The sequence below is a fragment of the Alosa sapidissima genome, chromosome 17, assembly GCF_018492685.1.
Source record: "Alosa sapidissima isolate fAloSap1 chromosome 17, fAloSap1.pri, whole genome shotgun sequence".
NCBI lineage: Eukaryota > Metazoa > Chordata > Actinopteri > Clupeiformes > Clupeidae > Alosa > Alosa sapidissima.
The window spans coordinates 1,317,530-1,330,599 of NC_055973.1; the positions used below are offsets into that span (position 1 = coordinate 1,317,530).

The 13,070-nt window shown below is 40.2% G+C and overlaps 1 protein-coding gene across 3 annotated transcripts in view; it reads left to right on the top strand.

The window, feature by feature from the left end:
• sugct (succinyl-CoA:glutarate-CoA transferase) overlaps positions 1-13,070 on the top strand; it is a 171,224-nt gene that overhangs the window by 138,120 nt on the left and 20,034 nt on the right. The window lies entirely within an intron of this gene.

The following is a 13,070-nucleotide window of genomic DNA, read 5'->3' on the forward strand; positions in this document are numbered from 1 at the left end:
CCAGGGCCAATAGATAACCCACAGGACCCAACCAATGCCAAAACCACACAGCGACCCGCCAGGACCGAGTCTCCCAAGCCATCCAATGGGGCCCCGTCAGAATAACGATGGGAGAGGCAGAGAGAAAGAGTGAAATTAGTAAAGTTATCAGAGAATGTAAATAAAAGGGGGAGGGAAAGAAGGGGGTGCTATTTATATTACTAATAATAATAATAATAATAATAATAATAATAACAATAATAGTTCCAGCTACCCTCCCCTGCCTAGTGTTCGATGATATGTGTATCTGTTGATGAAGTGTGTTATGATCGTGTGGAGATGGAACTCAGGCAAAGAGGGTCAGGACTGTAAGTAGGTGATAAAGGGGTACCAAGGAGAGGTTGTATCCTGAGTATTGATTAAGTTTGTAGTTGATAGATTTTCTAATGATATATAGTCTGTTAACAAGTTTTTCCAATGAGTGATGTGAGCTTTTTTCTTAGATTTCCAGTTCATGAGGATTGTTTTCTTGGCGATAGTCAGCGCTACCAGCAGTGTTTTATTGCAGGAGTTGCTTAAATTGACTGTGGATGTATCACCAAGTATGCATAAGGAAGGGGATGCTGGGATGTGACAGCCAAAGATGGAAGAGAGAGATTTTGTGACACTCACCCAGAAGTGGTTGATTGGAGTGCAATGCCAAACCGCATGAATGTATGTATCTGGGTTATTTTGTGTGCAGTGAGTGCAAAGATCCGAGCCAAACCCCATTTTAGCCAATTTATGTGCAGTGAAGTGGAATCTGTGAAGAACCTTGTATTGTATTAGTTGTAGATTACTATTCTTTGTCATGAGGTAGATGTTTTTGCACATTTTGGTCCAGAAGTCGGCATCGGGAGTAATTGATAAGTCTGATTCCCATTTGTGATATGGCAGGCCAATTGTTTTTTCTGAACGAGATATAATTTTGTAAATTTGGGAGAGTATTTTTTTAGGAGAGGGAATATTAAGCAGCTCTGAGATTGGTGGGGGAATGTCAAGGTTAGCTGTCTGGATGTTCATTTTTCCTAGGATAGATGATTTAATTTGCAGGTATTGTAAGAAGTGTTTACTCTCGATGCCGTGCTTCTGGACCAAACAGGAAAATGAGGCCAGATTATTGTCTTGAAGAATGTGTTGAAGGTGAGTGATGCCCTTTCCCATCCATGTGTGAAAGTTAAGTGTTTTTTTATTGACGGTGAAATCTGGGTTATTCCAAATCGGGGTGCGAATTGATGGTGCTATAGGTGAATCAGTGATGTGGTAGAATCTCCACCAGGCTGTCAGAGTAGCTGAAATTGTTGGGGCTTTGAAGGATGGATGTTTTTTTGACCGACTGACTGCAGAAAGGGAGATCTGATATTTTAATTTCTTTACAGATTGTTTGTTCTAGGTCTAACCAGGTGTTGTCTGAGGGGGTGGGGTGTAGCCATTTGTGGATGAAGTGGAGCTGGTTGGCCAGGGCATAGTGCTGGAAGTGTAGGGCCTCTAGTCCTCCCATTGCTTTTGGTTTTTGGAGAGTGGCGAGTTTGATCCTTGGGGTCTTATCTTTCCAGTAGAATTTAGTGATCAATGAATCGAGAGACTTAAACCAGAGGGTGGTGGGCTGGGTTGGAATCATAGAGAATAGATAGTTTATTTTGGGCAGTATTGTCATTTTGATTACTGAGATTCTGCCCATGATGGATAATGGGAGGTTCTTCCAGCGTTGAAGGTCATCATCTATTGAAGTGAGTAGAGGGGAATAATTTAGGCTAAATAAGTCTGACAGCCTGGGGGAGACTTTTATCCCTAAGTAAGTGATATAGTTAGTGCAGAGTGGGATAGGTGAAGAGTTGGCTGTCACATCCCAGCTGTTGGGATGTAATGGGAGAACTGCAGATTTATTCCAATTGATTGAGTATTCAGAAATTTTAGAGAATGTGTCAATGAGTTTGATGGTTTCTTCTACTGATGTTGTGGGGTCTTGAAGAAAGAGAAGAATGTCGTCAGCATAAAGGCTGATTTTGTGATGCATATATGGAGTCTGGACACCTTTGATGAGGGGGTTCTGACGGATGGCAGCTGCTAGGGGTTCAATGAAGATTGTAAATAGTGAGGGGGAGAGTGGGCACCCCTGTCTAGTTCCCCGGTGAAGAGTGAAACTTTGTGATGTTAGTCCATTGGTGATTACTGTGGCTGAAGGAGAGGTATATAGAAGTTTAATCCAGTTAATGAACGACTCCCCGAAGCCAAACCTCCCTAATGTGGAAAACAGGAAATTCCAGTTCACCCTATCAAAAGCTTTTTCTGCGTCCAGAGTTGCTATGATGGTATTATCTTGAAAATTTGTAGAGTGATACATTATATTTAACAGTCTGCGGGTGTTGGTGGATGAAATTCTACCTTTAATGAAGCCTGTTTGGTCTGGGTGGATAATGGATGGGGTGACCTCTGCTAATCTGTGTGCTAGCATTTTTGCGATTATCTTATTGTCCACATTGAGGAGAGAAATTGGTCGGTAGCTGGATGGCATTGTTGGGTCCTTATTGGGCTTGAGGAGCAGTGAAATTGAGGCTGTGGTGGAACTAGTTGGAAGACGTCCTTTCTGTTTTGATTCATTAATCATTCTGATGAAAAGTGGAGCTAAGATGGTCCAAAATTGTTTGTAGAACTCAGCAGGAAAGCCATCCGGACCTGGTGCTTTATTATCGGGCATCTGTTTCAGGGCATCAAACAGTTCTTGTTGAGTTATAGGTGATTCTAGGTTTTTTATTTCGGTCTCATTGACTTGTGGTAATTCGATGCTGTTTAGGAAAGAGTCTATGAATTCCTGGTTGGGGTTTATTTCTGAAGAATATAGTTTATTGTAAAACTGGTAAAAAACATGATTTATTTCTTCAGGTGAGCTGGTTAGCTTCCCTGCTGAGTTCTTTATGACCGGGATTGTTGATTTTTCTTTGTTACGTTGGATTTGATTTGCTAAGTATTTACCTGATTTATTGCTATGGTGGAAGTTTTCCTGCCTTAGACGGTGAATCATAAATTGAGTGTGTTTATTGAGTATTTCATTGAGTTTGAATTTATGTTTCCTAAGTTTTGCCTGTGTTTCTTCAGTTGGGTTGCTTGCATTGGTTTCTTCTAACTGTTTAATTTTATTGTTGAGTTCTACTTCCTGTTCTTTTTCCTTCTTTTTTTTGTATACTGAATATGAGATGATTCTTCCTCTGAGTACTGCTTTTTCTGTTTCCCACAGAAGGGAAGGAGATGATTCAGGGGAGCCGTTCATTTCTAGAAAGAATGCCCACTCTCTCCCAACAAAACTGATGAAATTTGGGTCTTGTAAGAGGGATGTATTAAAACACCATTTGCTAATTGGTCGCTGTTGGTTCGTTATGTTCCATTTAATTTTAACTGGGGCATGATCGCTAATGACTATGGGATGAATAGTTGAATCAGAGATATTTTTCATTATAGAGTTGCTGGTTAGAAAATAATCAATACGGGAATAGGAGTGGTGGACCGGAGAGAAAAAAGAGTAGCATTTGGAGTCTGGGTGCTGAAGCCGCCAACAATCGCCAAGGCCAGAATCGCAAATCATGCATAATTAAACATTATCTCGATTAAGGCTACTTGGGTATGGCTTAAGGCTTGACTACACGGTGGTAGCGAAAATTGAAATCTGCTTTTGATAGCCTACTGGTGCCGCTCCACAAAACGAAAAAATATCTTAATTTTCTGTCTATGTTATTGTCAGTGTTGGGGGTAACGCAACTACACAAATCAAAACAGTGTCTTGTGTGATAATTGAGACAGTAGAGAAATAACTGTTCAGAATTAATCTGTAGCTTCTGCAAAACAATGTTGTTGGCGATTTAATACTAATACTATCTAGCGACGTTTTTAACAGGCTAGACAACTATGACCCACGTTAATTTGCCCTACTTCTTAACTGCAATGTAGTCAATTGACTGCTTGACATGTTATTTTTATTTTTATGTACAATAAACAAATACATCTGCTTTATGCCGCAGAATTACATTCATATTTGGCTGACTTCTGCAGACGCGCCACTTCCCTCCCCATATTCCAAGATTAAGATAGTAGCCTATACAAAAAGTACTTCATACCATCATAAAAATTTGTTAAAACGAATAGCTATTTGCAATTTGACAAAACACTGGTCCTCATTTTGCGAATGCTAGGACGATATGAGCCTGTTGCATTTAGTCCGAGTCACGCATAATGTTTGAAAACCACTGGCTCGTAATCACAATAATTTAACACACGACAGTTGGATATCCTATCACGTCCCCATGCCTACATTTTTGTGAGTAGCATAGAGATCGTTAAAAACAATAAAGTATGGCTCTCCGTTTGGGACATCGAAAACGTATATTTTTAATAGGGTAGACCGTCGGAGATGCTGACTTGCCAAGGCCTCGGGATAACATGTTATCTCCACTATCATCAGTCATGCCCCTTGATCAAAGTGGGGAATGAAATAAAAGTTTGAGAACCACTGGCTTAACAAGTTACCTGCAGTCCAGAACACACAGAATCTGTTGCAATATTCTGATGATATCGGCAAATGTTTGTTTTCCAAAGTAAGAATTTCACTTCACCATGCACCTTCGACAATGAATAGCTCATTAGAGTGCATGAAAATGCAATCTACTGTTATCCGATTTCTTCTTATTAGAGTGCATGAAAATGCACTGTACTGTTCTTCCTAGGCTTCTTATTATTACAGTGCATGAAAATGCACTGTACTGTTCTTCCAAGGCTTTTTACAGTGCATGAAAATGCACTGTACTGTTCTTCATAGGCTTCTTCTTCTCATTATTACAGTGCATGAAAATGCACTGTACTGTTCTTCCTAGGCTTCTTATTACAGTGCATGAAAATGCACTGTACTGTTCTTCCTAGGCTTCTTTTTACAGTGCATGAAAATGCACTGTACTGTTCTTCCTAGGCTTCTTCTTCTTCTTATTAGAGTGCATGAAAATGCACTATATTGTTATCCGATTTATTACAGTGCATGAAAATGCACTGTACTGTTCTTCCAAGGCAACAACAACAACTTCTTATTATTATTCCGCTTACCACTTTTTCCATACGCAATTTCTCTTGAACAGTTTAACTTAGAAACTTCGTTCAAACTTTGTAACGTAGGTATTCAAACGGACCAAGCTGCTATGTCTTTTCAACTTTGAAACTTTTATACTTTTTAAACTATTAAAGAAAAACTTTTTAAAAATCCCCATAGACTTAACATTGCTGATTGTGACATAATACGGCCGTTAAGCAATTAGAATCCTATGGCAGGTGTTCAGGCCACCTGGATCAACTGCCAGTCTCAGGCTTTAAAGCATACAAACTGGCCCTATTAAGACTACACATCCTGTTCAACTGCTTGCGCTGCCAAAAACTGTTTCAAAATAAAAGTCCTCACTACAATATTTCACTGTTAAACAATTTAACCCTTTAAACTACTGAACTTTTTAACTGTTCAGCCATTGTAACTGTTACTTGTCATCAACTATGACTCCTACCCACTGTAGCTAGTTAGCATGGTTAGCATAGTTAGCGTGTTAGCATTGCTAGCATTTTTAACAAAACTGCTGTAAATGATTAGCTAAGTTAGCTAAGTAACATGGTTAGCATAGTTAGCATGTTAGCATTGCTAGCATGCTAGTTAGCATAGTTATCATAACTGCTAAAAATGATTAGCTAGGTTAGCTAAGTCACATGGTTAGCATTTTAGCATAACTGCTATAAATCATTAGCTAAGTTAGCTAAGTCACATAGTTAGCATTGTCATTGGAATGAAGGCTACGCATTTCAAAACATTGCAACGTAAAATGCCACAAAAAGCTGTTTATGAATAGGTCTTAGTGAGTTAGGAGTCCTCTCGACTTCTTTTAAGCTGTCCCAGACTTAGGTGCTACTTTTAGGTCTAAAATGCTTCGTGAATTACTTTTTATTTTTTTTTATTTTATTATTTTTGTGAAAAAAATTAGTAGTCCTAAAGTTAGGAGTGGCACGCCCATTATTTTTAGGAGTTGCTCCTAAATTCGCCAGTTAGGAGCTACTTTTAGCCTTAAAATTCTTTGTGAATATGGCCCCTGAATAAAAAGGCCTAGCCTAAATGAATCATAAGTAAGGCAAAACAAATAGCCTAGTAGCCTAATGAAACATACAGTGGGCATCGCTTTCAAATGGCCACTTCAGTCGCGCATTACGAGGCGTGAAGCTGCGTAAAGCTTTAGTACCACTTTCAGCCACTGTGTGTCGCTCTGCCACTGTACATCGCTCTGCCTGCCGCCCCTTCTGAAAAAGCTCGATTTACCTCGATTTAGGCTACTTGGGTATGGCTTAAGGCTTGACTACACGGTGGTAACGGAAATCGAAATTTGCCGTCTACATTATTGTCAGTGTTGGGTTAAGGCAACTACGCAAATCAAAACAGTGGTGTGATAATTGAGCCAGTAGAGAAATAACTGTTCAGAATTAATCTGTAGCCTTGGGTAGGCTTCTGCGACGTTTTTAACAGGCTACGCTATAGAGGCTTAGACAACTATGACCCACGTTTTGGTTTCGTAAATTAATTTGCCCTATACTTCTTGACTGCAATGTAGTCAATTGACTGCTTGACATGTCATTTTTATTTTTCTGTACAATAAACAAATACATCTGCTTTATGCTGCAGAATTACATTCATATTTGGAACTTACATAGTCTAATGCATTGTTACACTACGTTAGTGTTTCCCAAAACCATAGTAGCAACAAACATTCGCAACCACTATCGTAAAGTTGTGTAGTTACAACTACACCTCTCGACCTGTGGTAGAATGCTAGTAGAAGCATAGTTCCAGGGATCTTCATGTCAAAGACGTCACTGACGCCAGTTATTTGTTTGCAAATTAATAATTATAAATATATTTAGGTTTCTAATTGATATTTACACTTCTAACCACCATACATCCATATTTAAAATGCCCAAGGCAGAAAATACATAAACATAATTTCACTGCATTTCTTACTTCCAGTAACTATATGCATGTGACAAACTTCCTTGTATCCTTGTATCCTTGTAATTAAAAGTCAATTTGCAGCCATGTGCACGTAAGTAAAAGTCACACACCTGCAGATAATAATAAGGTGGTGCACACTTTTTGACGAGTCAGCTGAGAATATGTAGCCTTTGATTTTCATGGTGGGGGGGGGGGGTACTTGTTAGTTTACGCAAACCAAGCCAAGAAGGCTGATTCTGATTTTGATAATATGATCTGCACAAAAGATAAACTTAGGTAAACAACGATGTCAATATTGTTGTCAAAATCTTAACCCTGATTCGAACTCTTGGACAGGGGACTGGTAACTGCTGTGCAACGGCGGCTGTCATCTGCCGGCCTTAACGCAGTGTGCCACAGAAGTATGTGCAGGTGCCCGTTCACGTGCTACTAAACGTCATTAACCACCAGACTGCTGAAGTTTGGAAACTATCATGGTCCAAACTTACAGTACTATGTAAGTATGACAGTTTTGGGAAACAGTCGTAACTTACATGTTGGTTAGTTGAACGATGCATCCTGTTAGTAAAAAGCTAACCTCCGTAGTTGTACGGGAAACGCACCCCAGATCAGCTTGTAGGTCATTAGCAATCTGTTTATTTTATTTTATGAAGCCTACACAGTAGAACACATTCCACACTCTCACTTTCAATAGACAGATGCAATAGCCATTGGTCAAGTATTGAGTATAAAGCAATTAAGATAGTATGAAGTACTTTTTGTATAGGGTACTATCATAAAAATTTGTTAAAACGAATAGCATTTTGCAACTTGACAAAACACTGGATTAAATATCGTAGGCACAGGAGAAAACTTGTACATCCATTGGCCCGTGGGGAGATCACATGCCAGTTGCCTCTCCCTTCAGTGCTATGACTCGTTCGGCTGTGAGCTTGTTTCGCCAAAAAAAAAACTATTGCATATATCAATGCGTCTTTGTTCATGGGTTTGGCCTCACAGCAGAGGCTTAGACAACTATGACCCACGTTTTGGTTTCGTAATTTGCCCTTCTTATTAACTGCAATGTAGTCAATTGACTGCTTGACAGGTTATTTTTATTTTTCTGTACAATAAACAAATACATCTGCTTTATGCCGCAGAATTACGCACTTGGCCAGCCTATAGAACGGGCACATTTTGGAGAGAATAGAGAATGTACGCACGCAAGAATCTGTAGGCTATTTGTGGCTGGTTACCAGCAAACAATGTTTAATGCATTAACTCAAGACGTCAAACATTTTCTAAACAATACAAACAGAAAGGATGCAGCAGGCAGCAAATGTAGAAGAGTCATTTCCAGTAGAAGAACAAAATGCTGAATGAAGCCCAAAGATATGAAGGCATATCTGGCAAGTTGTTATTTTTTGAAGACGTAAATGGTTGGGCTATAGGCCTAGTTTGCAAGAAGGAGACATAAAGCGTGAGCATGCCACACTATCCACATCTGTGGTATAGCAGGGGGTAGGAGGATTACTGTTAATGCAGGATTTATATAAAATTCTTCAACAGAAGGCCTGCCTCAAGGCTTGGCCAAAAAAAAGGCCTGTGGTTTGCGCAGCCTACAGTAAGTAGGTCTTAGTGAGTCTAGACTTCTTTTAAACTGTCTCAGAGGTGGAAAGTTGCGTTCGTTGGGGGCAGGGCTGGATTAACAATTCATAGACCCTTGGGAACAAATGTCTGATGCCCCCCCCTGCCCCCCAGCCTAGACTCCTAGTCGCTCAGACAAGGAGTGAATTAGCAAGATACCATCAGAAGCCAACAATCATAAAGCACAGTGCGCGCACGCTCTCTCCCCTGCACATGAAGCTGTCTGCGTGTTGTAGGCTAGATTTCTTTCTATCTGCTTTACTTTTGTGACTTGCGACCACCTAGGCTATGTTATAGACGTTCTATGAGGTACCAGTGTTTAGCTGTGTCACAAAACAATAAGCTTTGTCAGACTACTTTTAAAATGATATTCAGGGCTATATACATTTTAAACATTCGGGGCTGAAGACCAGACAAAGCCTTGCATTAATTCTTCAGGTGGGAAGTGTCAGGAATTTTCATACGAGAGACGCTCTCATTGGTGGTTAGTATATGGAGTAGGGAATTGACAGCATATCCAATCACATTATGAGAGATGCTGAATTTAACATAAACTGCGATGTTTGATTTTAAATGAATGTAAATTTAGCCGGGACTGTAAGCTGGCACACGTGGGTGCTCGATGTTTTCAGTGGGTGCCCGAGAGACGGAGCACCCACGGTATCGGTGCCTATGACAAGCGTATCTCGCGGTTGCATCCATTACAAACAAACATGCAATGTGAACGTCTGGGATTGGGGAGAGCACTAAATGCTCTTCTGAATAAGCACGAAGTCAAGCCTTTAAATAAAAAAAACTCTTTAAAGGTGCCATGTGTAAAATCCGCCAAAAAATCAATTCATACTCCACATTCCATAAAAGATGGAGGCAGTATACCTCCAGAAAGTGAGTTGGTCTACCCTAGAGTAACAACCGAGAAACGTGTATTGCAGTTTGGCTGGCGGTTATGTTGCCCGCATACCGCCTCCCATGGCCGAAGCTGGTATTATGACACCTGTCGGGCTGTGGCTAGTAATTTTAGCATGCTAATTCTGGTTGATATCTCTGCAGCACTATACCTTGCCATTTTTTTAATGACATCATCACCCTTATTTCTTCTCATTCTTTTGATGCGTGTAGCTCATTTTTTGGATATTTTTACCTCAATTCTTACACATGGCACCTTTAATAATCAAAAAAATAAACGCTAATGAAGTAAACTTGTGACCATCAAAAATAGTTTATCGCCTGTAACTCCGTGATAACAGGACGTAACAGGAAGGCATTTGGCTGAGCAACGGAGGTTAATATGCTCTATATTTTGTCCAAATGATGTCTGTCTATCATCGTTGCACTCGGAGAAAAATGCTTAATTTGTCCTGCGTTTCTTCTACGGCTGCAAACGGGATTCACTCGCAGTTAACCAAATATTTCTTTATTAGGGCAGGGCAGGCATATTTCTGGCTATTAAATGATTTCTAAACCAGTCTGCTAAAATCTGTAGTAAAGTCTCTGTAGGGTTTTCCAGGCTCCATTTCTTTTTAAGAGACACCCTGCTCACTTGTTGTTGCAGCTTCATTGCAGCGTCACTGGAAAAATACAAATTAAAGTTGCGTGATACCGCGTGATCCCGCGCGCGGACCGCGAGTGAAGCTGGCCAAGTCGAAGCACTGCCCACTGTAAGTGCTCTGAGAGCGTCATGAATGCAGTCTCCACTGGGCCTGGCAGGACTGACGCGCATTCAACATGCGCCTGTGTGATGTCCTCCGCATTTTGGTCAAAGCGCGCGTAGAATATGTTGAGCTTATCTGCCAGTGAGGGGTCAGTGTTCACAATGGTGGAAGTTGGTGATTTGTATAGCCCTTGCCACATACACCTGGAATCTGACTGTTCAAACTGGGACCGGATCTTTTCCCCACACCGTCTCTTGGCTTCTTTCACCATTCTCTGTAGATTGTATGCGGCAGCTTTATATTCCTCCATGTTTCCAGATAGAAGTCCTGAGTTATAAGCAGCAATTCGTTCATTCAGAGCTTCACGGATGGAGTGGTTTATCCATGGCTTTTGGTTAGGGTATGTCTTCATGATGGCTTTAAGAACAGTGTCATCCACAAGCTTCCCTATGAACCCTACTGCTTCTGTAAACTCATCAATGTTCTCTTCAGATCTGAACACATCCCAGTCCACAATGCTCAGCGCATCTTGGAGCATGTTCTCAGACTCCTCTAACCAGAGTGTCACCTCACGTATGGCTGGAGGCTATAGAATGTGGGAATGGCACTTACAATGACCAGAATAAATGTTTCTAACTAAAGATAGTGAGAATGCCCTTAAAATAGTCTAGGGTTCATACTGTAGGGTTAAAAAGCTTTTCAAAACTCTTTTTTTTAAAAATTGCGATGAAAGTTATGATGTTTTTAGATGTTTGTTGCAAAGAAATTGCGGGAGGAAGTGAAAATTGCAAATAGTTCCTATTTTTTTTTTAATTGAGGGCAACAAAGGCCGGAATCACACTGACCAACTTGAAATTCTCATTAAAAATAATAAGAAAAGTAAAGGATTACAAAAAGGTTTTATTTGTAGCTAAATTCAGAAATGCTTTGGCTGGGGTAATTCACAAAGCAATATAACATTATGTAGAACTGTCCAAAAAAGACAGCCACCCCCTAAAAAGATGGCATCATGTCATATGTTGCAATACATTCATATGTTTTGGAGTTCATATCTTTTTAATAATTCATATTCTGTGACCTGCATATTTACTAATAGTCAACTAAGTATTTAGTAATTTCAATATTTCAAATTGATTTTAAAACTATTAGGCTACACTTCTCTTTAATGCCATTCCATTGTATTGGTGGTGTGTAGGTCTAATTGAGTGCCTGTCACCAGGGCCGGAGTGGGGCCACTTTTCAGCCCGGGAGTTTCAGGCCTAAGACCAGCCCACTTTTGTCCATGGTGGTGGAAATTGGATAAATTAATAAATTAAGCAACAGTTCAGTTCATACTATCCTGTAGTTTTTATTAGTACCATGGTTCAACAAATGTGTAAAGGTTATATAATAATTTACTTAAACTGAGAAGGTAACAAAAATAACAAAAATATTCCACTATTCCACAAGGATAGGTTGATAAGTTAACAAAAACAGAAAGAAATAAAGCATTTGAAATGTATTCCACTCTTCCACAAAGAGGCATATTGAACTAATGTTTAGGCGACATGTTTTTCAGCATGGGTAGGCTAACATATTGGTGTTTGGTGATGTAGGCTACTCCTTTACTACTGTACACTCACTTCTGAGCAAACAAGGCATATAGATTGATCATGTAGATTACTGCTGTCATATACTGATCTTTCTTACATTAAATAATTTTAATTCATATTGTTTACTCTTTTATCCTCTCTACTTGTCCCTCATGGCCTCCTCATCGTTAATTTTGGGCTCATTATCATCAGGGACTGACTGATCTACTGCTCAGAGGCTACAATTTGTACTGCATAGCCACGCAGATCAAGCTTGGGTTTTGTTATCAATATTTGCATAATATTCGCAAAGTCTATGAATCGCAATGTTGATTATGATACAAAAAGGCTAATATTTTAATTCATTTAATTAATTTAAGTTGCTTGTGAATAGGTTGACAATGCTAACGTCCAATATTACCCAATAATTCCGTTGCTAATTATTGCTATCTCTCTTACCAGTTGCCAGTGTTTGTCTTTAAAACAATCTGGAAGCTTGGCACATTTGGCAACATCCTCCTCCAATGCCTTTCCTTTCTTGTATTACCTGGCCTTTTCAGTCCCTCCTGGCCTCTTTATACCATCCATCCTCCCTGGCGCTTATCGCTACGGTAGGGCCGGCCCGGCTATCAGTAGGTGTATCTGAGAAAACTTTTTGGAAAAAACGGGCTATATGGACCCACCAACTCTTTTGGGGAGGGGAGAACTCCCTCACATGGTAGGCCTACACCCCCATGCAGAGGCTGCGGTGTCAGCCATAGGTTGCGGAACGTGAGTAGCCAACTAGAATATAGACTAACGTGACAAATGTCATATGTTTTTCCTTGACCGGCCCAAAAGTGAAACGGCCCACCGGGAATTCTCCCGATTACCCACCCCGGGCCTGCCTGTCACTTAAAGGTAGAGGTCGGCACTCCTGTGGGTCGTGATGCAAAAGAGTGCTGCACGGGACAAGTTTTGAAAGCTCTATGTGGGAGCATCTGATTCAATATTCTGTGCAAGGGACTGTTGTGGTAGGGGAAACTACGATGATTGGTCAAATTTACGGATAAGTTGCGGTGTTTGGACAAAATTGCAAGGTCACCCAGAATTTGCGGAGATTGGTTGAATTGTGTTAATTGTTGCGATCGCAACATCACAAGTTCCTGGAGGGACAGCTTAGTGGTCTTTTGTAATGATTTAAAT